The 27,318-nt window shown below is 36.1% G+C and overlaps 1 long non-coding RNA gene and 1 pseudogene across 1 annotated transcript in view; both read left to right on the forward strand.

Moving 5' to 3' along the window:
• Nucleotides 1-27,318, forward strand: part of LOC138153338 (uncharacterized) — a 125,279-nt gene that overhangs the window by 66,221 nt on the left and 31,740 nt on the right. Inside the window, exons 2-3 of the long non-coding RNA XR_011166346.1 lie at nt 17,180-17,305; nt 21,149-21,288. This is a non-coding gene — a long non-coding RNA (uncharacterized lncRNA). The remainder of the gene's footprint in view (nt 1-17,179; nt 17,306-21,148; nt 21,289-27,318) is intronic.
• On the forward strand, nt 13,867-15,336 carry LOC138153036 (eukaryotic translation initiation factor 3 subunit E pseudogene; annotated as a pseudogene).

Raw genomic sequence — 27,318 nt, forward strand, 5'->3', positions numbered from 1 at the left:
GAGAGAGAGAGAGAGAGAGAGAGAGAGAGAGAGAGAGAGAATATTAATTCCCAGTATAGCAAACTGATGTTCATCCCAAGTTATGTATTACTTTCAATGGCACTTTTGTCATTTGTCCCTTGTTTATTTGGGTAATAAAGCATCTAATAGTAGCTGATGGAAAGATACTTTGAGAGTTACAAAGATGAAACTGTTATTTCCATGAAGTTAGATGAATAGAACTGTATGGATAAACGAAAAATCATCTCATGTAAGCTTCTTATTTACAGATGAGGAAAATGAAAGCAAACAAGGTTAAGTGACTTGCACAAAGTCATACAGGTGGTAATTGTCACAAGTGGGCTAAAATTTTTTTAAATTAAGAATTTTTTTCCTTCACAACCACTGTCCCTTCATACTGAAAAAAGGAGAAAATCTAAAAGCAAAACTCTTGTAATTATGCATGGTCAAGCAAAATAAATTCTCACATTAGCCATATGTAAAAATGTGCATCTTATTCTGAATGTTTAGCCATCACTTCTCTGTCAAGAGGTGAGTAGAATTCTTCATCATTCATTGGTCCTCCACAGGCAGATTTTGAAAGCAAGTTTTCTGACTCAAGACAGTGCTAAATTGGGGCATTTAGTAGGGGGCTTGATTCCTGGTTCTACTTCTACCTGCGTGATGATCTGAATAAAAAGTTTTATTTGTACAGGTCTCAGTTTCCATATTTTAAAAAATGAGGAGCTTCAAGTCTAAAGTTTGGTTAAAGTTTAGTTCTGGTATGCTATGATAAAAAATTCAGAAGTGGTGAGGTTTAGTTTTGTGATTCTCGTGCCCCAACCTCAAAAGCAACAGCATTAAGTGGGAGCAGCTGGACTAAAACCAAAAGAGACATAGAAGAGAAAATGTACTTCACTTTTGTGAAATCCAGTTAATTTTAATTGAAGTATTTCAGATGAGGAGACAACCCTTAAAAGTGTTGGGGGAGGGCTTTCATATTGAAATAGCATGGAAGAACTGACTTCCCATCTATTGCAAAATTTTACTATTGATCCTACTCACTCTCTCTAAGCCCTTCCCTCCCCCCTTACCATCCAGCAAACACACACACACACACACACACACACACACACACAAACACACACACAAAGACTACTGTGGTCATTATCACCATTATCAAGCTGGGACATGTAAGGCTTCCCAGATCCCTTGATCTTTATGCCTCCTCCCCAAGGGAGGATACAGTTTTTCCCCTCTACATCACTAGTCAGCTTTCCTCCTAGTGTAATAAATAAGGTCAAGAGGCTGGTCAGGCAGCTGGCCTGTCCTTATTTGTCATGACTGGTTGGACTCTTTTTTTTTTTTTTTTGCCATTTGGCTTTAGGTTCCCTAACTTACCTCTCACTTCCTTTTACTCTTAGTTCTGGATGAGACAAAATCTCTTTGGTTACATCAATGCTTCCTGCTCCTCCCATCTTATCCTTCCCACCCACCCCACCCCCTTAATATATTGCATTCTCTTTCTTGCAAACCTAACTTTCTCAAATAAATAATGCTGAACCCCCAAAAAAGCAGTTTTCTAAAATTTGCTAAATTCTACAGCAGTGATAAAAAAAGATATTTTACAGGAAAAAAAATATAGTTATTGTTGAGAAATCAATTCAGTTCAAGAACTTCTTCTATGCAACACACTAGGGAGAGATGCAGATATGATAAAGCCACAGTCTTTGCCCTCTACGACTCGACAACCTAGGAAGGAGATGAAATAAGTGCAAAATAAGGATGATATTTGCAAAAGAGAGCCTAAAAAGAGAGGTACAAAGCAAGAGGTGATAAAAGAAACCTGGAACAAAGTAAAATTTGACATAGTTTTTTTCTGTTTTAAATCCATTAAAGTGATTTTTCATAAACTTTAAGACCTGGATTCTTAGGTCTATAAATATTTACTACCTTCATATAAACACCAAACCCTGACTAAAGGGAAGAAAACCACTGATAATCGTTTTTTTTCCTACTGCAGCTGTTCAGTTGAAAATATCTTGCATCTGGAAAAGAGAATTGTTATTAGATACCTCCATACTGATAACCTTAAATATTCACTTACAAGAGGTTAAAAAAATTACAGCTTATGATTTTGTATTATTATGTAGATATAGTCTGAAAGAATTAACTCAAATGAATATATCTGTACTAGGTTAGTAACTTTTCCTTGTGTAATCTATAAATTATATAATCTATATATTAAAATAAATTTTTGGTAAAGGAATATACATTTAACTGTGCATGAAACTGATGTCTACTTATTTTATTGACTTTTTTCAATTATTTTGAATGTATTAGTAACATGCATATGAATCTTCAGTGGCTCTTCATAGCTTCCAAGATAAAATATAAACACTTCAGCTTGGTCCTTCACAATATGATTCCAGTCTGCCATTCTAGGAATCACATTACTCCCTTTCCACTATGATGTCAAATTAAACTGGCCTATTTGTTGTTCCAACATTGATATTCCATTTCCTGCTCACATGCCTTTGCACAGACTGTCCCTCGTGCCTAAAATGTGTGCTTTCTACCCCTTTGAATATCTAGCTTCCTTCAATGACTGGATGAATAAAATAAAGCATTTCTTAAACATATACTATGTGACAAAAAAAAAAAAAACTATTCTAAGTTCTGGGGATACAAATAAAAAAGCAAAGACCATCTCTGTAATCAAGGATACTATATTCTAATAAGAGAAGACAACACACATAGGGAAGTGATGGCTAGGGAGGGGTACTTTGATTCTTAAAATTACTGGGAAGGTGAATGAGGCTATAAGGGAGTAGACTGACATTCTCCACCCAAGAACACTGGCAGAAATGATTTGATCATGGTCTGTGACTCAGGAACTGGGGTTGGAAGTGGGATAGAAAATGAAGAGGGTATGCATTGGGTGACCAGGTAGGTGATAAGGCCGTGGAGGAGATGGTCAAAGAGATGGGAGTGAAGTACTGCATGACTGGGGCTTTCCCAAAAGTGTTCTGGGAGAGGCAGTGATCAATAAGATCAACAGGGGACTTGGGCCGGAGTTCCAGAAATGAAAAGATTGAAAGCTCTAGGGCATGGTGTCTGGTGTAGGCAACAAGACAGGCTATTGTTGAGAAGGTTGTGGAGAAGATGACTGGAGAGAAGGCTCACCTTCCTCTAGGAAGTCCTCCTAGGTTGTTAGTGCTCTCCCTCTCGTCAAAGTATCATATATATACTTACATGTTTGCATATTATATCTTCAGTAGAATGTAAGTTCCTTAAGGTTGGACTGGTTTGTCTTTTACTGATTCCTTATTTCCTAGCAACTTATCTTGCACATAGTAGATGCTTAATAAATGCTTATGGGATTGGATTGGAACTTTACATCTTCTTGCCTTTTCATTTAGTCTTTTTTTTCTTGCTTTTTAGAGGGGGGAAGGAAGGGCAATTGGGGTTAAGTGATTTGCCCAAGGTCACATGGCTAGTAAGTGTTAAGTGTCTGAGGTTAGATTTGAACTCAGGTCCTCCTGATTCCAGGGCCAGTGCTCTATTAACTGTACCACCTAGCCGCCCCCTTTTCATTAACTCTTGCAAACACAGCCCTGTGCCATTAAATCAAATGTTCACAATCAATATTCCAATCTGCTCAGGTTAGGAAATGGCCAATGAAAAAATGTATCACAAAATTGTGTTCTGAAGATTCTTCAGCGGTTATTTTCATCACCTTAACCTGAAATAAATATTTTCTTCAAAGTAATGACTATAGAGCTAAAATAAATGTAACATACTCTAAAGTTCCTATTCCTTTTTTTTAACATTTTTCTATGATGATCTGTATTTTCTGAGAAATAATGTTAATATTAACTATATAATAACTAGCATTTATATAGAACCTTTAAGGTTTGCAAAATGTTTTTGCATGTATTATCCAATTTGATCTTCACAACAACCCCAGGAGGTAGATGCTATTATTATCCTCATTTTCCGCATGAAGAAACTGAGCCTGAGAGGTTAAGTAACTTCTCCATGGTCACATAGGTACGGAAGTATCTCAGGCAGAATTTAAACTCAGGTCTTTCTGACTCCAATCTATCACTCTAGGTGGACACAATGTGCTATGGGAAGGCATAAAGATAAGGGTGAGGCATATAATATGGGAAGAAAGGAGACAATGGGAAGAATTCTCAATATCATGTGCACAATTTGGGTATTCAATAGATTTTGAAAATTATTTTCAAGTCTTATCTTTTCTAGACCGCATTGGTAATAATAAAAACTCATATTTCTTTAGCATTTTAAGGGTTAAAAAGTACTTTCCTTAACAAAACTCTGTGAACCTTGGTTCCTTCATCTACAAAATGGGGACAATGATCTCTGTATTATCTACTTCCCTTGTTTGTTGTGAGGATAAAATAAGAAAATATTAAGTAAAGCACTTTAGGAATCTTAATATATATTGTGTTTGTGCATATGTGTCTTTGTGTGTTATCCTTCATCTGTTCCTTTTCTACTCATAGGCTCTCACCTCTCTGCAGACTCTTGTTATTACTGGCCTACTGACCAGACTCCTTGCCTTTAGTCTGTCTTCCTTTAATCCTTTCTATATGTTGCTGTCACATCTATCACAGGATTACAGTTTTGACCATGTCACATCTGTAGCTCAAAAAACATCAGTCTGCCCAAATGAAGTCTGAGTTTCTTAGCCAAGCACCTAAGATTCCCCCCAATCTGTTTCCAGCCCTCCTTTCTTTTTTATTTTTAGTTTTCAACAATCACTTCCATAAGTTTTAAGTTTTCCCCCTCCTTTCCTACTCCCTCCCCAAAACAAGTTGCAATCTGATATGTGCTTTATGCATATATTCCTATTAAACACCTTTTCACTTTAGTCATGTTGCATAGAAGAATTGTAATGAATGGGGAAAAAACATGAGAAAGAAAAAAAAAACAAAAGAAAATAGTATGCTTTGTTCTGCATTCTGACTCCATAGTTCTTTCTCTGGATATGACTGGCATTTTCCATCATTTGTTCTTTGGAATTGTTTTAGGTCCTTGCATTGCTGAGAAAGTCTAAGTCTATCCAAATCAGACCTTGCACAATGTAGCTGTTACTGTGTACAATGTTCTCCTGGTTCTACTCACCTCTCACTCAGCATCAGTTCACATAAAGTCTTTCCAGGTTTCCCTGAAGTCTGTCCATTTGTCATTTCTTATAGTACAGTAGTATTCCATTACACTCATATACCACAATTCATTTAGCCAGTCCCCAGTTGATGAACATCCCCTCAATTTCCAGTTCTTGGCCACTACAAAAAGAGCTGCTATAAATATTTTTGTACATGTGGGTCCTTTTCCCATTTTCATGATCTCTTTCAGCCCTAGAAGTGGTATTTCTGGGTCAAAGGGTACACACATTTTGATAGCCCTTTGGGCATAATTCCCCAACCCTCCTTTCTAAAGTTAGCTCACAATACTTTATTTTCATGTATACTTTGTTGTAGCCAACGTGGATGAATTGCCATTTCCTACAAAGATTCCTTCCTCTAGACCTTTGTCTTCACTGTTTCTTACCCCTAAAATGCTTTTCCCATATTCCATCTTAATTGGGCATCCTTGAAGACCCTGCCTGCATGTCAAATCCTCCATGAAGTTTTCCATGATACTGTCATCTGGAAGTTATCTTTCCCTTGTAAGAATCCTCACAGCACTTTGCTCATACCTCTCATCTGCACATATTATATTCTATTATGTAAAATAGTGATTTATATGAGAAGTAACATAGCATAATGAATAGCAAACTAGCCTGGAAGTTAGGAAAGTCTGGGGTTCAAATTCTACCCCAACACATATTGACCATGTGACCTTGGGTAAGTCATTTAACCTCTTAGTGAACTCTTTAACACTATAAATGGAAGAGAAGGTACCAATCTGCATTGATTGGCAGATAAAATTTCTCACCTAATCTACCTATACTCTCTCCCTCCAAAAAAAGTAATTTGCATGTTATCTTGATGGCTTATCTTCCTTATTAGAATGTAAGTTCTTAGAAGGCAATGATCCTGTCCCATTTTGCTTTGTATCTTTCCCAGGGCCTTGCAAATTGGAGGCACTTAGTAAATGCTGAGTGATTGTAACCTTATTCTTTTCTCCCAAGGCTGAACTACAGATAATGCTGCCTTGGACAGCAGGCAGAGCAATAGGAAAGTGGTAGGACTTTCTCCCAATCCTGGATTGGGGGTGTATTAGTTCAGTTGCATGTTGCTCCCCTTCCTGCCATGCACTCACCAAAGTAATAAGGAAGAGAAGGAAAAGTGAGGGAGGAGTGGATAGAGGAGAATAGAGAAATCACAAAAGGAAGTATGAGGAAATAATCCTGCCAATTCAGAAATTCTTTGATACAATACTACACCAGCTGCTCCGCACCCTCAACCCTCCACTTTAGAAAAATACTTTCCTTTTTCCAGAGTTTTTTCTTCTTTCCCCACAAAAACGCAATTGAGACTGAAGCTGGGTGTGAGTTTGTGAGGAGGTAATATATTGCATGAGAAAAAGAACTGAATTCATTTTTCAGGAGTTAAGAGAAAGGTTAAGAATAGTCTGCTTCCACTCCAAAGAGGAAAATCAAGAAAGGAGGGAATACTAATTTTACATCAACTTTATTTTTCTCCCAGAAGGGTTTTGCAGAAGGTACAGACCCATAGTCACAGAAATAATAACTAGCAATATTGCACCCAAGAAAGACAGGGTAGTATAAATGATACCATCTCTTGGAGGAAGTAGTGGTTTTGTGACAATTGGCTGCAAATTCATATTAGAGGAATAAACATTATGGAAGATAATATAGTGCCAGGTCCCCACACTCCTTATGCTCCTGACCTGAAACATAGTCAGGACCAATCCAGAGGGAGACAAATGTACCGGTATGTACCCATGTGCAAGGACACACACACATACACACACACACACAACCCTAAAGTCACAGGACCATAAATAGAGACCTAGAAGACACTTTACAGGACATCTAGTCCACCTCTCTCATTTTTATATTTGAGGATACTGAATCCTTGAGAAAGAAGTGACTTGCCTATGGTCACACAGGTAGAATGTAGCCAAATTGGAATTTGAACACAAATGTTTTGAACACAGATTCTCTGAATCCAAGTCCAGAGATACTTCTAAACCATAAAGGTTATTTCCTTTCCTTTCCTTTCCTTTTTTTTTTAAACTTGCCTCAAAGTCTTTGGTAGACTATACTATTTCTCTACTCAACTCTGTAATAGGCTCTCTACCCAGTCTCTGAAAAGGAGAGCCACAGTTTGGGAAAAAGAATAGTAAAATAAAGGAGGAATGTCTTGTCTTTTTTGGTTCTATATTTTGCCCCAGTGCCCAACTTTGAGTTGGTTTCTAGTTGGTCTAGTTGCTTTCTAGTTGGTCACATAGCCTACATTTGGCTATGTGACCAACTAGAAAAGTTGGTTGGAAATCTGAAAGTAGATTTCCTTCCTATGTCTTTGTTAAAGTCTTTGGCCAGGAATCATGCATTGCTTTTAATATCTCTCTCTCTCTCTCTCTCTCTCTCTCTCTCTCTCTCTCTCTCTCTCTCTCTCTGTCTCTCTCTCTGTCTCTCTGTCTCTCTGTCTCTCTCTCTCTCTGTCTCTCTCTCTCTTCCTATTCAGAGATTCCACAGGAAGAAACCTTATAGAGGGGATAAACCCTGGACTTGAATCTGAAAGACTAGAATGCAACTTCTGCCCCATATATTTACTAGCAGTATGACTCTGGGCAAGTCATTTAACCTGTCTGAGCCTGTAACCTCCTCTACCCCAGAGGGTTATCTGAAAACTGGATATATACTAAGTGCTTTGCAAGTCTGAAAATGTCACAAAAAATGTTAGCAATTCTTCTTCTTCTTCTTCTTCTTCTTCTTCTTCTTCTTCTTCTTCTTCTTCTTCTTCTTCTTCTTCTTCTTCTTCTGGGTTCAAATGAACTTGGAGAATTTCATCTAGTTTAGCAGCAATTATACCACCCTCTTTGTGATTCCATATTTATTTTTTATCAGTCAGACCCTTTGGGGGACCATTCTCTAAAAGCACACGTTGAAAGAATTTTCCATTTGTTGTAAATAGACAAACAATGTCTGGATGTTGGAACATCACAAAAGACTAGAGCCACAGCTATTTGTTGTTAGATGTGTGATAATAAAAGCCTCTGCTTCATTTTTCCTATGAGAAATTGCCACTTAGCTTTCATAGAAGATTTTAATGAAAGAATTAAGAGCATAATAAAATAGTATGTAAACAAAACAGCTAACTAGTTTGGTGTGATGGTCTGTGGTAGGTCAACTCAGTTAGCTCCACATAAGAAAGGCAAATAAACAGAATTATTTCCAAAACTCCCATGGGGTATTGTTTGAACAGAAAAAATGCAACTTTGAATTGCTTTTTCCACCCCATTCAAGGACCTAAATGTTTCCAATTTGGGGTACTTTAGACATATATTGGAGACAGCAGACTAGATTCTTAAAAACTATTTTTTCAAGTAAACCACAAATTTAATTAAAGTCTTTAAAAAGTTTGACCAAATTCCTTAATTTAAGCTAGATTGGGATTTTTTTTTAATGTAGGTTCTGTAATTTGTTTCATTTTGATTGATATTCAAGTAACAGTGAGTTTTTTCTTTATAAAGTAGGGGGAAAAAAGAATTTCATAAGAATTCAATTATGTCCTGCTTAGTTTTTGACAGATTATTTTTCTTCATGGCAAATCCTCAACTGTACTTTTCAGTAGAAGGCTCCCTGTTAATTTTGAGGATCCATGCTCATTTTTCTTCAATGGAGGCTTGATTTGTCTTTTTTGGGGAGAGTGAAGAAAGTAACTAGTGATTAAATAAATGCCCAAATGTAGATAAGCACCTCATAAAAATGATAAATACTCCAGATACTAGAATGATTTAGTGCATAATTGTTATGCATATTAGAAAACATATGTGACTATATCCATAGGATAAAATGGAGTGGCAGAAAGCTAAATATTCCCACCAGGTAAATAATACCTGTGAAATTGGCTAATGCATAAAAATTGAAAATATGCATAAAACATAACTACTTAAATACATATTTACCTAAGAAGTCTCACAGAAATTTTGTGGATTCTTCACTAACATTCATATAATATTAGTATAGAACATATTGAAGGGCATTTGGTCAGCACACATCAAATATATATAGTCCAGAAAGGAGAGCTTTTTTTTTAATCAGGTGCTGTTAGCCATTCACAATGGAATCTGAAAATAGTGAAGGGCTAATCAATACTCCTCTTATAGAATGTAACTGTAACATGTACCTGTCTGTATAGTGTTATTATGGGGCTTGTATTTTCAGTACTGTGCTAAAGTTGTCTGTATTTATTCTAAAAAAAAAGCCTAATCCCTGGAAAATCCAGAATAGTATATCTCCAGGACACTTTATTAAAGGAGATATATTTTAGGGCAAGACTAACTGCTGAGCAATCTCTAAAATGTATAGGAGATGAACTTCTTTTGGGGGAGGAGGAGAGCTATATTTTTTTTCTTTTTGTGAAGTACTTTGTAACCTGGCAATATTTATAGATATGGCTATGTTTGTATTTTCTTCTAATCTTTTCAAAATATAACATCAACTAAAATTGTATCCATTTTTTACTTTTGTTGGTTCCCACAAAATTATCAAAGGCAAGAATGTTTCAATAGAGGATTAAATCGTCTATAGAGCAGGCACACACATGTTTATATATTTTATACAGATATGTTCGAATTTCTAAAGACATATCAAGCTTCAGAAAAATTAACTTTTTGTGCACTTTTACTCCCTCTGCTGGTAACACAGAATTTGCTAAGATGCATTGATTTTAAATTACACTGTCACTACAAAAGATAGAAAGACAATGGCAAAGATGTAATTTCCACCATTGGCTCCCTCCTCTTCCCCTGTCTCCATATCATTGGGAAAAGAAAGCAACAAGGTGAAAGTAAGGTGATATCAATTAGAAAAGTAACTCAATAAAAAAAATGGCTCTTTACTCCACCTATTCACAGTGTAAAATATGACTATAAAGATGTATTATAAGCTTTTTGGTTACTATAGTGAACTGTTGTATCTGCTAGGTGGCACAGTGGTGGAATGTCAGGCCTGCAGTCAAAAAGAATCATTTTTCTGAATTCAAATCTAGCATCAGAAACTCTAGTTGTGTGACCCGAGGCAAGTGATTGAACCCTCTTTGCCTCAGTTTCCTCATCTATAAAATGAGCAGGAGGAGGAAATAGCAAACCACTCCAGTGTCTTTGCCAATCAAACCCCAAATGGGGTCATAAAGAGACAGATAGAATTGAAAATGACTACAAAAAAACTGAACTATTGATTAATACTGAACTTTCAGTCTACCAGAACCCTCAGATCTTTTTTTTTTCCAATACAAACTGTTGTCTGGCACATCTTCTTCATCCTATACTTTGTACTTGTGTGTCTATTTTTAAAAATCCAGTCATAGAGTTTTCAGGCATTTAATCAGTCAGTCAAGTCGTGAAACGAACATTTCTTTGTGTTTATTCTGCATCAAGCACTGTCCATGGTTCTGGGGAGACACAGAAAGGCAAATATAGGGTCCTTACCCTCAAAGAACTCATATTCTGATGAGGGATATATAACATACAAATCAATAAAGAGAAATCTGAGAGAAAGAACTAGCAGGGAAAGTGATGGTGGAAGGCTTTTTGCAGAGGGTAAGATTTATCTGAATATTGAAGGAAACTAGGGAAACTAAGAGATAGAGGTGAGATGAGAAAGTATTGCAAGCACAGGAAATAGCAAGTGCAAAAGAACAAAGAAAAGAGATGGTGCACCATGTATAAGGAACAAGGCAAAACTGATAGGAATACTGGATAGCAGACCATAGGACTTGGACTTTATATTTGATCCTGAAGGTAATATATTGATTCCACTAGAATATATTGAGTAAGAGTTGACATGTGCTCTGGGAAAAAATATTTTGACAGCTAAAAGTATGATGGATTGAAGTGGGGAGAGACATCAAGTAAGAAAACCAATTATAGGACTATTACAATAGTCCATGTGAGAGGTGACAAGTGTCTATACTGGTCATGTGAATGAAGAGAAAGGAATGGGTATGTAAACATTTTTATGAAGGTAGAAATGACCAGATATGGTAACAGACTGGATATGGGGAGTGACTGCAAATGAGGAATCATGGCTGACTAAAATTGTGAGTCTGGGTGACTGGGAAAATGGTGATACCCTAAACAGTAATGAGAAAGTTCATAAGAGAGGAGTATTTTAGGGGAAAGAGAATGAGTTCTATGTGGGAAATGTTGAGTTTGAGATGCACAGTGTATCCAATCTGTGATATCCAAAAGGTAGTTGGTCATGTGGGAGAAATATTAGGGCTGAATAAATAGATCTGCAAATCAGCTACATAGAGATGATTTAAGTTTATTTTGATTATAGTTAATATTATTAGATTCAGTCTAGCATTACTAGTCATCAAGATCTTTTTCATTTCTGAGTTTTATCATCCAACCTGTTTCGCTATCCAACATATCCAGCACAATGCCTTCTATTTGTAAATGCTTCATAAATATTTGCTTAATTGAATTTACTTCCTTCCAGCTTTGTGTCACCTGCAAAGATGATTGACATACCGACTATAGAAGATAGGGCCAAGGATAGAACCCTGGCATATTCCATTAGAGACTTCCCTCCTGTCACTTAATGTGTCCAGACATTTAAACAGTTCTCGTTTCATTTATCTTATGCCTCTCCATACTTTCTGCAGTGACAATATGAGACTTTCTCTAATGTTTTGATGAAATCCAGGTAAATCACACATTTGGTGATTCTGTCAGAAAAGGAAATGAGATTATCTGGGAATGACCTCAATGATGTTATGCTGTCTCTTAGTGATAACTGCTTCCCTATCTAAGTGATTACAAATTTTCCTTTCCTAATAAAATTTAAAGTTTTTCCAAGAACAGAATGACCAATAATTTGTAGACTTAAAAAAAAACTAGGACCACCTCTCCTATTCTCCATGATTTTTCAAAGATCACACCCACTACTTCTTTCATTACTCTAGGATTTCATTCAGCCATCAGTGTTTGCTGACCAAATGCAGATGGTTAATGCAAATAGACTATATTACAAATGAGACTAAGGTTTATAGTGTTGGTAATAAAATGTACTAGATGAGAGAGCATAGCTGGATCCTCCACTGAATGGGGGAGGGAGGAGGACAGCAAACAACTTAAACCATCATCATTTCTAAAGGACTTGAGTCAGTAGCACCATCTTTGTATTTGAAGGACAATATTTTTATATAATTATAAACACCAAAACTACATATTTATTCCATGCACATACAAACAAATGCTTGACTCTGTTTAGTAGTGAAAAGTGAAACTAATAAATTACTCATTTAGAAGAAAGGACCTGGAGAAAATTACAATTTCTCTTTTAGTTAATTGGGAAAAACTTTCATCCTGCCTCCAAAGATGGCAGTGAGCAAAAAGAGAACATTTTAAAAAACAGACTCTGAGTAAAGAAGTAGCTAAAGGAACAAAATGATATAACTACCCAATAATTCTACCCATAGTGATTACTATTTTGTACATTTAAAATGGTACTATTATCTGATTTGGGCAACTGCATGTGTATAGATGACCCTTTGACTAATGATAGAGACATCCCTCTGCAATGTCTCTGGTTTCAGAGTGTTCTGTCTTTGTTAATAGAATGGTTTTGCCCAAAGTAAACCTCCTAACCATGAGTTCTTTACCTATTTATTTGCTTATTACTTTGCTAGAACCTGTCTAGCAAGATTGACCTTCATGTGTTTTCTCTTCATAACATATGAGTATCACCTCCTACTGTAGCTTTTGGGTCCTGTGATTCATTTCTTTAATATTCTATACCCTTCTCATTGCTAGTTATGTATATTTGCTTCTGGTTTGGTGTTTGTAAATACAGGGCACATGGTTACACTGAAAAAATATTTTCTGGATGCTGCCACCAATTAAAGTTGTTCATTATCAAAAATTGTTCAGTTATCTCAGTGAATCTAAATGTTAAATAATTTGTAAATTATATATATACACACACTACATATATACATATGTATATACTATATGTGTATGCATATGAATATGTATATATACATATGTATAATCTAGGACATAATTTAGAAATAACTAAGACACTAGGATAAACCCAGAAGAGGCTGATTAATGTATTATAGTAAAAAGGGTGATGGATTTGGACACAGAGAACTCAGGTTCAAATCTCAGCAATGCCACTTACTAGTTGTATAACCATGGGCAAGTCATTTAATCTTTCTGAATCTTTATTTCTAAGATTTTCAATTAATCATATCAACAGTCCCTTCAGGCTTTATATCTGTAATCCTATGATGGTGAGGAAATTGGAGATTAACCTTCAGGAGATCTGGTTCATGAGTCTTGGGATATTTAATCTGGAAAAGACAACATTTAGGTGGTCAATGGTTGCTGTCTTCAAGTATTTAAAAGACTAACAATTGGAAAAATGAATAAGCATTCTCTTTGGCAATAGAGGGCAGAAATATCAGCAATGATTAGAAGTTTCAAAGAATTAGGTTTAAATTCGATGTAACAAACAATTTCCTAGTAATTAGAGTTATCCAAAAGTGGAATGCACTGCCTTGGAAGACAGAGAGTTCCAGTTAGTAGAAGTCTTCAAGTTAAGTCTAGATCACCATTTGTCAGGGGTTTTTGTAGACAGAATTTCTGTTCAGGAATTGGCTGAACACATAGTTATCAATAAAGGTCAGTTGGGAGTTACTCCCTTTTTCCCAGCAAGATGGCAGAGTACCATCTTACTACTCGCATCACGCACTTTTTGGACCTCCATTTGGTCTTCCCACTGTTCAAGTTTCTCTCAAAGAGACATATAATGAAAAGGAGTTGCTTCAAGGAAAATTGGACCTTCTTAGTGATACAAACATGGTGGATTTTGCAATGGATGTGTATAAAAACCTTTATTCTGATGACATTCCTCATGTTTTGCATGAGAAAATAACTACTGTTGTTGCACAACTAAAATAGCTGAAGGCAGAAACTAAGCCAATTGTCAAGATGTTTGAAGATCCAGAAACAAAAAGGCAAATGCAATCTACCAGGGATGGTCAGATGCTGTTTGACTACCTGGCTGACAAACATGGTTTTAGGCAAGAATATTTAGATACACTCTATAGATATGCAAAATTTCAGTATGAATGTGGCAACTATTCAAGAGCAGCAGAGTATCTCTACTTTCTTAGAGTCTTGGTTCCCTCAACTGATAGAAATGCTTTGAGTTCACTGTGGAGAAAATTAGCATCTGAAATTTTAATGCAGAATTGGGATGCAGCCATGGAAGACCTTACAAGATTGAAAGAGACCATAGATAATAATTCTGTCAGTTCTCCACTCCTGTCCCTTCAGCAGAGAACATGGCTGATTCATTGGTCTCTATTTGTATTCTTCAACCACCCAAAAGGTTGAGACAACATTAGCGATCTCTTTCTTTACCAACCACAGTATCTTAATGCAATTCAAACTATGTGTCCAAGTATTCTCCACTATTTGACCACTGCAGTCATAACAAACAAAGATGTTCGAAAACGAAGACAGGTATTGAAAGACCTAGTCAAAGTTATTCAACAGGAATCCTACACATACAAAGATCCTATAACAGAGTTTGTTGAATGGTTGTACGTTAACTTTGATTTTGATGGTGCCCAGAAAAAGTTAAGAGAGTGTGAATCAGTTCTTGTGAATGACTTTTTCCTGGTGGCTTGCTTTGAAGATTTCATTGAAAATGCTCGACTCTTCATATTTAAAACTTTCTGTCACATTAATCAATGTATCAGCATAAGCATGTTGGCAGATAAATTGAACATGACTCCTGAAGAAGCTGAAAGATGGATTGTCAATTTGATTAGAAATGCTAGGCTTGATGCCAAGATTGACTCCAAATTGGGCCATGTGGTTATGGGTAACAATGCAGTCTCACCCTATCAGCAAATGATTGAGAAGACTAAAAGCCTTTCTTTTTGAAGCCAGATGCTGGCCATGAATATTGAGAAAAAACTTAATCAGAATAGTAGATCAGAGGCTCCTAACTGGGCTACTCAAGACTCTGGTTTCTACGAAAATACTTTGGAAGAGGAACAGTAAAGAATTTCCTCTTAAATAAACATATTATGCAAAATATTTAGTTCTAGAAAAAAACCTGAAATATTGTGAATTTGAATAAAATTGGCTGTTTCACTTTAAAAAAAAGGAACAGGTGAACTAGAAAGCCTTTCCAATTATCAATCCCTTCTAATTCTGAAATTGCTATGATTCCATAAGATAAATTGATTCAATTTGTCTTATGAATACCTACCTCAAAAATAATTTCCAGTTCCTTCTGGTATAGTGTATGTAAATACAGGACATATGGTTACACTAAAAATACTTTCTGGATTCTGCCTCCAATTAAAGTTGTTCATTATTGGAGTGGTTAGGTGGCACAGTGAACAGAGAACCCACCCTGGAGTCAGCAGGACCTGAATTCAAATCCGACCTCAGACACTTAACACAAAAACTAGCCATGTGACTTTGGGCAAGTCACAACCCCAATTTCCATTTCAAAAAAAAAATAGCATAAATAAATAAAGTAGTTCATTATTGAACATTATTGTTATATTGCTGATTGAATTAAAATGTTGTCATTTACAAATAATTATATATAAATAAGAAGGTTTTAAGTAATGACCACAAACTGAAAGGCTGATTGCAAAACTTTCTCTTTAAAAAACCAAAATGACCTAAAGGTTTTATTTAAACTTTAACATTAAACATCAATAACCGGTTAAATTTGCTTAGTAACTACTTACATTTAAATGACTTCATTCCAATTCATGGCTTATCACAATCATTTTTTTTTCCAGTTACCCTAAGGCACTCTCCAGATTCTTTGACCATTCATTCCCATTCACTTTCCCTCAAATATAGTTGAAGGTAATATATACTTTGGTATGCATCTTCTCTTTTCACATTATATTATTTCATGTTCCATTCCAGATTTCTCAATATTCCTCATAAACTTATTTTCACTAAAGAATGAGATTACATTGAGAAAACAGAATTTGTTTTACCATTTCCTATTTTGGGGGGTATTTTGTTTGCTTCCAAGTTTTTACAATTGCCTATGAGTCTGCCAGAAAAATCTTTGAACAGGTAGCTCTTTAAAAAAAAACATAGTAGTATTTTCAGGGAGATATTTCTTTTTGGTTTGGCCACACAATTTGTGCTAAATAAACAGTATAGAAACCTAGGGTGAAGTTCATGCTTATCTTTAGAAGCTATTAGGCCTTTCTCATATAATAAGTCTCTTTAGAAAAAAGACTAAGTCTCTTCTGTTTGGAAATATAAACCATTGACATTTTCTTATGGATAACCTTTGCAAAATAATTCCCAAGTATAGCATCAGATATTTTAAATATTTCAATAATTTGTTTTTTTAAAAAAAACATTTCATTAAAACTTAACATTGAATACCAATCTAACCAACCAAACTTGCTTAGTAACTATTTTAAGATAAGCCATATTCCCAGTTGACCAGCAAGTCAAAGGCCTTGCTTATTTTCTTGACATTTTATTTACTTAAATGAATTTGTCTTAGGGAAACAGAAAGGCTGAAGGCAGCTTAGAACAATGTTGTAATTGTCACTAATTAAGTACTCTCAGCTGTGTCTATACTGCAATGCTGTTTATTTGCCTTGCACACACACACACACACACACTCAGCTGTAGGTAGCAATCCTAAAAATTCCTGTATTTATTACCTTTGTCCCTCCTGTGTTTTGTTTTCTTAGATGTGTAATATTGACAAATAGATAAAAACTCAACTCTCATGCTTAGTTTTGTAAATAAGTAGCTTGATAACATGCTGGCTATCCTTAATTCAGAATCCAAAGTGTATAGAACAGTTTATTTTAATTCTCTTGTGCTGAACAGACCAAACTAATGCTGAGGAGAAATTCAGAGAAGTTCTTTTACAACTCACACGGAACTATGCAGAAAACTTTCAAAACGAAAAGTGACTTCATTGACATTTAATCCAACTCTCTCATTTCAGGAAAGAAAACTGAGGCCCAGAATTGTGATTTGCCATAGACCATAGAGTATGGCAGAGCTGAGAAGAAAATACAGGTGACCTCACTTTCTTAAAAAGGTCTTCGCACAGGACTCCTGCACATAGTTGGTACTTCTCCTTCCCCTCTGCTTTCACCTCTAGTGCATTTTCTTTTAAACTATGTTCCCTCTACAGGAATATGGGATTATAGACGGATTTTAGATATAGAGCTGGGAGGGATTATAGAGATTGTCAAATTTCTCCATCTCCTTAATTTTACAAGTGAGGAAACTGAGGCCAGAGGGGTAAAAGAGACTTTCTCATAGCATGTAAAAATTAATTGGCGGAACTAGAATTTGAACGCAAGTCTTTCAACATCAACTCCAGTAATCTTCCCACTACTCCATGCTTCACATGAAAGCCAAAACGTCCATAACATTTTTCTAAATAATGCAGATAATGTTTGGATCACCTGATACACTATGGGTGGTTGGTTTTTCTTTTTATCTTAGCATAGTCATGCCTTTTCTTGTGGTCATGGTTTTTTCAAAAATACTTTTTTTTTGTATGATCCAAATTAGAGTCAGATCAGACCAAACTAATTGATTTTGTCCCTGTAACTCTAGATTAATAATAGATAATCACACCCTAGAGAACCGAATAAGTCTATACTCAGTATTCATAATTTCAGGTAGTCATTATTACTTGCATTCTTTGTACTTAAAAGATAAGGCTATGAATATTGTAATGGAGCAGTGTACTATCGAAGTGAATTTTTGCATATCACACACTTTACATTCATCATATTTTATTTTGTATAATTTTAAAAGCCACACCCAATTCTCTAGTGAATATTTTAATAGAAAATAACAAGAAATTTGGTTTTAATAGAAATATCTGCATATTTGACTCATGGATGATATCATGTATTTCTCAAGACTCTAGTCTCTAAAGTGGAGAGAAAATTCTTCTGAATTGAATAAAACTGAAGACTATCATTCTGCCTAGGGAAATACAGAAATATTCTTCATAAATGAATGCCAGATTCAGTAGACACATCTAGAATAGAGGAAGATGTAAACCAATGCACCATAATGGGATTAGTTGATTTAGACATTAGAGGAGAAACTTCTGCCTCCTTTTGCTTCTAATGTAATCCCTCATAACCTGGAGTGATGTGGATGTGACTATTCCTGGCCCTTGAAAAAAGGGGAGACCAGTCAAACACTACCCCATAGGAAACAGAAAAGCGATCAAAATCCTAAATATTCGAGGTGAATCCTGCCATAGGGCAGGTAAATACTAGGGAGGAAGCACCATGGAATTTACTGTGTAGTCATTTGCAAATGATTTTATATATCAAGATATAGGTATTATATGCGTACATGTGTGTGACTTATTTATCAGGAGCTTGAAATCTCTGAACGTACAAATGGATTGGATCAAATTTTGAGGGTCTTACCAGAACAGCATTATTTTTTTTTCTTCTGGCTCATTACCTGGATCTGGAGTTACTCCAGGAAAATGTAGAAGTGTAACTTAGATATCATATGTATATAGAACTGTGAGTAATAGGATTCGTACATGAGCATACAAAGTAACAAATGCAAATCAGTATGGGACAGCCTTATTTTCACCCCTACAAAATATTCGTAAGGCACAAAAGACTCCTAGGAGCCCATAAACAGATACAGAAACACACAAAATGCTCAAAAAAAAGCTTCCCTCAGAAGACAACTGTACATGGGGTTGCCATCAAAGCAACCCTTTCTCATTCTGGTAAATCCTACTTTCTGAGAAGGTCCCCTTTAGGCCTCTTCCTTCATCTCACTCTCAGATGGATAGTATGACAACATGGGGTAGATTCCCCTAGGAAAACAAACATAGGTTGGGTGTTGTTCAACAAATAATCCCCTTCTCAGTGGATCTGTTTTATCTTACTTTGTCTAATTTACTGTAATTGTTATAGGTCCAAGTCTCTTGCTTTCAGTGTCACATTTCTACTTTTACAATAGGGGTTTTTTTGTTTATTTTATTGATCCCTTTTTGTTTTTATATCCCACTCATTTTTAAATAAAATCCTCCACCTGTGCAAGTGAGATTACTTTTCGAACAACAACAGCAACAATAAAAGGTTAAGCAAAACCAATTAACATTTTTACAGTCAACATTCCATACAGTCATAATCTCATCACCCTCTTCCCCACATATAGCTTCAAAAAAAGAGAGGATATCTTTATTTTTTCATCTTTTCTCTGAAGCCAAAGCTTAGTCTTTATAATTACACAGTGTATAGTTTCATTGTATTGTATTTTTCCTTTACATTGGTGTACTGTTTCTCTTGTTCTGCTTTTACTTCACTTTGCATCAGTTCATATAAGTCTTTCCATATTTCTCTGAATTCCTCAAATTTGCCAATTTTTAGTGTTCAGTAACATTTCATTTACCACAATTTGCATAGCTGTTACTTAAATGATGGGCACAGAGTTTGTGTCCTTTTGTTGGATACCACACTCACACAAATCTACTTCTTCCCTATGTTTCTGCAGATATACATTTTTAAAAATAATCACTGTTTTTGATGGAATACTACTGTGCTATAAGAAATTATTAGCAAGTTGGTTTTAGAAAAAAACATGGAACAACTTAAATGAAATAATAAAAAGTGAAATGAGTAGAACCAAGGGAATATTATATACAGTAATAGCAAAATTGCTCAAAGAATAATTGTGAAAATCAAGTTATTCTGAATATTAATACTCAAATCAACTACAAAGGACCTATGAAGGAAGATGCTATCCACCTCCAAAGAAAAAACCAATAAATAGAAGTATGTACAATATAGTTTTACATATGTTTATATATGTCTAATAATGGCCTCTAGTGCAGAGCGGGGAGGGAGAGAGGAAAGGAGACGTGTCAGAACTTAGAATGTGACACAAAAAAATTAAATAAACAAATAAATAATGTTTTTATTAGAGCAAATACAATTGTGAAAAGTGTACAGTATACATTTTGGGGTCAAGGACTATAAATAAAAAAAAAAACCTCACAGGCAAAGAGCCTTTGGCAGCAAGAAACTTTAAATAAACAAAGTGACAATATTAAGTACATTGTTCTGTGGAAAATCTCAGTTCCCTAGTTGCAAGCATCTTCACATTATTTCCCAGTCAACTCAGTAGAGGCTTAGACCACTGCTGCCATAGTGGCCATGCCTAAAGCTATCCGTCTAGACCCCGTAGCTAACAGCTGTCTGTGGGAAAGTATGACCGACAGGCTATTCAGTACATTTCCCTGTCTTTCTTTCTTCTCCTGTCTTCCCTTTCTCCTCCTCTTTCTTCTACTTCAACATAGATTAGAAGTTTCTTTAAGGGCAAAGTAACAAGAAGCTCAGGGATTTGGGGATCCATACTCCCACATTCCTTTTCCTTCATTTCCTGGTTTCACTGATTTATTATTTCCCTCATTTGAATTCCTGAGAGAGGGGAGGAACTGTGCATAGCTCTCATGCAATTTATTTAATTGAATTCAAAAATATTGATTCAGCACCTGCTATATGCTAGAAAAGGAATTAAGGTTCTAGGGATATAAAACCAGAATAAAACAAATTTTTAAAAAACCCAAAGCAGTCCCTGACCTTAAGGAGCTTCCATTCTAGGAGGGCAGGGGAGATAAAGCTTGTTCACAGATAAGTAACTAGAAAGCATATACAGTAGCAATAAAACTAAGCCCTTGATTCCACTGTTACAAGAAGCTGCCAGGAGAGAAAATGCAGGTTCTACCAGCACAGGTTGGTACCTTATTTACTTTATATATAGTCCTAGACTGCTTCTTTGAGCCTTTGGGAATGGAAATGATCCCACAGTCACACAGCCAGTATGTGTCTGACGTAGGACTTGAACACAAATCTTCCTTGCTTGAAGACTGACTCTATCGACTACATTACATTGCTTCTTTTTTTTTTTTTTTAAGCAATTGGGGTTAAGTAACTTGCTCAGGGTGTGGTGCTGAGTGTCTGAGCCCGGATTCGATCCCCCAGGTCATCCCAACACTGGGGCCAGTGCTCTTACTTGCTGTGCTACCTGGCCACCCCCATTACACTGCTTCTTAAAGTAAGTACAAAATATTTTTTGTCGGGGTAGGGGACTGGGGGGTGGGGGGTGGGAATGATGGCACTAACTGCTGGAGGAAATTCAGGAAAGGTCTTGTGTCAGCACTCGATGGTACCTGATCTCAGTCTTTTTGAGGGGAGCTAAGGATTTCAAGAGTTGAAAGTAAGGTGGGAGATCATTCTAAGCATGAGGGATGGGAGTGAAGGGGTGGGGAATTGGGGAGGGAGTGAGGGTCCAGTCTGTTTAAAGACACAGAAGTAGGCTTGAATGTCTCATGTGGGGAACAGCAAGAAGACTGATATGGCTAGAACATAGGTCCTATAAGGTGGAATTAATGTGAAATAACTCTGGAAAGATAGACTTCAGTCAGACTAAGAAGGGCTTTAAATGCCAAACAGAGGAGTTTATATTTTATCCCAGAATCAAGAGGAAGCCACAGGAGCTTCCTGAGCAGGAGAGGAACATGGTTGGATGTGCTGTTAAGGAATAGCAATGTGGCAGCTGTGTGGAAGATGGATAGGAGTGAGAAGAGACTGGAAGGAGGGGGGCCAATTAGGGAGAGAAAAGGAAATGATACACTTTAGAAGTAAGGTGGCAAAAACTTCATCACGTAATACAGGATAGAGAAAGAGCATAATATTTCTCCACTATCACCATCATTTTACTATATATAAAACATGCAAATCCACATGCACATATGCACACGTATGTGCACATATACATGAACACACACATGTGTGTACATACATGCATATGCACATGTGTGTTGTTGAATCATTCAGTTGTGATGCACTCTTTATGACAAGTGGACCACAGCATGGCAATACCCATTCATGGGGCTTTCTTGGCAAATATATTGGAGTAGTTTGACATTTCCTTCTCTAGTATATGTGCGTGTATATATGTATGTATGCATATATGTGCATATATCTGTATGTGTATATAGACATACACATATGTGCGTGAATAAATGCAGATAGAAAGAAAGACAGAGATAGATAGATAGATAGATAGATAGATAGATAGATAGATAGATAGATAGATAGATAGAGATATTTCAAAATTTAAGGGAACTGAGGACATGAGAGATTGGAAGTAACTTGCCCAAATTCTTACTGACAGTAAGTGGTAGAGTTCAGATTCCAATTTGGGTCCTCAGTAAATTTTCCCATACTGTCATTTTTTATTTTGATTTTAAGTGAATAAAAATATATAAGCCAAAACAAGTTCTGTGATTAGTACTTTAACCACATTAGATCTCAATTGTTTATAAAATATTGTTTGAATTTTTATTTTGGTATAGTTTTCTCTCAAATTTTCTCAAGTTCTTTTCCTCATGTTAAAAGTCAATTTTTTTAAAGTCCATTCTGATGACATTAATGAACATGGTTTTGCCAGAAAACCTCATATGTCCTCTTAATAACTTAATGCTCTTCTCTTCACTCTTCTTTCTAATTCTCCAAAAAATTTCTTCCTCAACTGCTAAAACCCAGTTATTAGAATCTCTTGGTATAGAGAAAGCTACATCTGGAGTCTTTCACATCTTCCAACTGAATACATAGGTCACTAATACCAACAGGGCATACTCTCACATGGCTAGATGATTCCTCTGCCTCTTTTATTGGGCATTCATTACTTTAGTAATGGTGCTCAGTTGCAGAATCAGACTGGTCATATTATTGTAAATTTGTAACAACACCCCAAATCTTTGTCACCAATTATTCAGGGATTTTTTTTTCTTTAACACATCATGGTATGTGAATGTAATATATCATATATCATGCCTTGAAAAGTAATGAAAGGCACAATTTAAGAGGAACCTGGGAAAATATGGATAAACTACACAGACTGAAGTGAGCAAAACCAGGAAGAGAATGACTTGTGTGATGATAATGACATTTTAAAGACAAACAACTTTTAAAACCTTAAGAACTCTGAAGAATGTGATGACCAACCACAATTCCAGGCGACCAATATTGATGCATACTCTTCTGACAAAGAAGTGATAGAGTCAAGATGCAGAATATGACCTTTTTTCTAACCATGGCCAATATGGGAATTTGTTTTGCTCAATTCTACATATTTTACAAGGATCATGTTCTTTTTTTTTCCTACAGAGAGAGGGAGGCAAAGAAAATACATATTTTTTTCACTGAAAAAGAAAAAAAAAAGGTTGCTTCTTTAAGCGATAGCAATGAAGTTAGAACAAATAAAAATAAACACATCTCTTTAGATGCTATTTTAAACTGATACATAAAAGCCTGGAGTGTAGGGTTTATGCATATGGTTCATTTGAGATTAAAATAGGTGGATATCAAATATGACAGGAGGGCATAAATGCTCTTAAGCTCTTGAAATTTACCAAAGAATTAAAAAATGTAAATGTGTTGAGAAAACCCTATTTATCTCACCCATTTGTATGGTAATTGACTGTTCATAATGAAATAATCTGATGCATGGAGCCCAGCTAAATTAGCCTACCCATAATGTACTGTCTTCAAGTAACTTCACATTCTCATTAGGGTCTCTCTCTAATTTCTAAAGCAAAATTAATGTAATTAGTGACCCAATCAATACATATTGATCGTTAGTTGCTTCAGTAAGATGTAAAAATACCCAGTCAGAATAGAATAGCTTTAAAATAAACATTGACAAATGTAAACACTTTGGTGGTGAAAAATAACTTTAATGTATTTTCTTTTGTAGTTATTATGAACTCTTAGTCGCAACACTATCTTGATCTTTGTTTATATGAATTTTGAAGTAATGTGTCTTTCTCATAAAAACACATTAAAAAACTGTATTTGTCCATATAGATTTCTCCCTTTCCTCTAATAAATATCCAAAAGGACACTTTTTCCCCCTTGTGGTGCAGAATTCCAGATGACTAATTACTCCAAAGCAAGTATCTCTTTTCACATGCGAATGAGAAAGGATTCCTGGCAGAACATACCCCTCTATAAGTACACCTGGTGTTTAGAGGAGCTGTGTTGCCCTTAAGTATAGGCAGGAAAAACCCCAGACTCCAAAATGAAAAGCAAAAAGCATATTCGTGGAAATCAAGGCAGTGGTATTTTTCTACATACTAATCAGCTTACTTCAGGATAAAAGTTAGATGGCACTTCAAAGAAAAAGGGTGACATGAATCCTAGGCACAACCCTCAACTGACAGATATATGGCTAATTTGGTGATCTGGGGGCTATTACAAAAAAAGTGTGAATGTAAATACACAATGGACTGTCTTAATTGCTCAAGTCCCTGATTGAAAAGTTATAGGTAGCCATAGGGATCTTGAGGAAGATTTTCTAGACAAAAATCAAATTTCTGAGTCTCCTTTTGAGTTACTATAGAGGCATTAGTAATGGGGGTGGGGTATGGAGGCAGGAGAGGTGAAGAGAAAGCCTCTCAACCACAACTCAAAGACTACGATGATTGAAATCAAGGCCCATTAATTTACTTTCCACTTCTTGGGTTCACGTTGAAATATTAACCCCTTTCATCCCTTCTTGTGCTTGACTGTATTTCACAGAAGCTTCATGACATTTGAATAAATTTTCATTCTGCAACATATTGAAATTGCTTTTTCCCCTGTCCCAATCCCAACCATTTTTTGTCACTTTTCTATTTCTGATGATAGTACCACCAACCTTCTAGTCATTTAGACTCATTGATGTCTATGCATCCCTTGACTTCTCATTCTCACCTCACCCTCTCCTAATCAATTGCTTTATTGATTCTATTTCCATAAAATCTGTCCTGTTTTCTTTACTCCTATGACCTCCTCACTAGTTTTGCTTTGGCCTGATTTTTTTTTGCAATGGCCTCTTCATTGAACTCTCAGATTTAGGCCCCTTTTTTCTTTAATTCATCCTCTACTTAACAAAGTGATATTTCTAAAGCCCAGGTATGACTCTATCATATTTGTATTGACTAAGCAGCTACCATATGTCAGGCATGATGCTGAGGATACAAAAAGAAAAAACCCTTGCCCTCAAAGAGCTTATATTGTAATACAGGAAACATTTTTTACATATATAAGTATATATGAAATAAATATGTAAATATGAGATAATGGGGAAGGGCAGGAAGGGATAAGCAGCTAGGGAAATCAGAAAAGCCTTATATAGAAGGTGATTTGTGAGCTGAGATTTGAAGGAAACTAGGTACTTCCTGAGGTGAACATAAAGAGAAAGTTCATTCTAGGTACAGGACACAGACAATGTAAAGGCAGAGAAATGGGAGATGGAATGGTATTAAGTGTAGAGCAGTAAGAAGACAAGTTTTGCTGGATCATTGAGTGACAATCAATCATAATCAATTAATAAATATTTATTAAGAGTCTACTATGTGCCAGACAATGTACAAATCTCTGCAGATACAAAAAGAGGCAAAAGATAGTCCTTGCCCTAAAGGAGTTTATAATCTAATGGAGGGATGTATAATAAGGCTGATGTGGTAAATTGGAGCTAGGTTGTGAAGATTTTTAAATTATAATCAGTAGAATTTGTATATGATTGTTGAGGAATAAAAAGCTGTGGCAGCTAAGTTGGTGCAATGGATAGAGTGTGGTACCTGGAGACAAGAAGACCCATCTTCCTGAGTTCAAATCTGACCTGAGTCACTTGCTACCTGTGTGACCCTGGGCAAGTCACTTAATGACTTTACCTCAGTTTCCTTATCTGAAAAATGAGCTGGAGGGGCAGCTATGTGGCACAGTGAATAGAGCACTGGCCCTGGAGTCAGATCATGCTTAGATTGGCAGTTTATAGTCTTGATCTTAAAGAGTTTCCTGGGGCAGTTAGAGGTTCAGTGACTTACCTACGGTTCCACAGTCAGCATATGTCAGAAATGAGGCCTGAACCAACACCTTTCTGATTCTGAGACAAGGGCTCCATTCACTATATAGAAAGTATACAATTTTATTTTCATTCCCTCCTTTTTTCAAGAGAATCTACTCCCCATCCCTTGAACATGCTCATTCCTACCTCTCAACCTTCTTTAATTCTAGAATGCCTTTCCACTCTCTAAATCCTAGTCATTCTTCAAGGTTCAGCTCAAGGCTGAGATCCTTTCTGACCATACAGCTCCAAATTAATCTCTCTTTATTATGACCTCTCCTAGCTTTTAAGATGCATACCATTCACTTAGGTGCTTTAAGGCAGCTAGATGGCACAATGGAGAAAGCACTGGATTTATAATCAAGAAGCCCAAGTTTAAATTCAGCTTCAGACACTTACTAGATGTTTGACCCTGGACAAATTACTTAACCTCTATCTGCCTCAGTTTCCTAATCTGTAAAATAGAAATAATAATGGCCCCTCCCTGATAGATCTGTTGTGAGGATCAAACATGACAATATTTGTAAAATGCTTTGCCACAGTGCTGAGCTCATTGTGGGTGCCTAATAAGTGCTTGTTTCCTTCCTAAGGAATTTGCATTTTGTTTGTTAAAGAGTCATTAATGGCTTTTGACTTGACAAGGCCTATGGTGGTCTCAGTGCAAGATTAGATTTAGACAGTGGTTAATTGAGAAGGGAATGGTCCCTCTTCCCCATATTCCTGCCCTCTTTCTATCAAAGAAATTACTGTCTGTAGATGATTTTCTTTTTTTAATTTTGGATGAATGAAGTTAAGAAATAATTATTGAGCCTCTAATTTTGGGCCCATTCACCATTAACCCCACTGAAAAAAAGAAGTGTTACAGAATCCAGGGGGTGGGGGCAACAGGCATTGCTTATTTATGACTGAAGTTATTTCTCTCTGGCATATCCCAAAGGGTTACTTTCTGTTGTTAATTGGAACTTCTAAACCATTTTTATTTACAGAGTGTTTTACAGTCATTGGTATTGATGACTTCTAATCCCCATGAGGTAGGTGTCAGAATGAGGAATTGACAGGGCCCCAGCTTTCAAGAAGCAGAGAAACTAGAGGGCAGAAACAGGCACTTTTCTTTCCATGTGTCGGGGGCAGGGCACTTGTTTGCTAGTCTGGATTTGTTAGATTCATGTTCCCTGCTTCAGATCATTGGTA

This window comes from Petaurus breviceps, unplaced genomic scaffold, assembly GCF_028583685.1.
Source record: "Petaurus breviceps papuanus isolate PSGF00001 unplaced genomic scaffold, PetGlider_PUasm1.0 90977, whole genome shotgun sequence".
Lineage (NCBI taxonomy): Eukaryota > Metazoa > Chordata > Mammalia > Diprotodontia > Petauridae > Petaurus > Petaurus breviceps.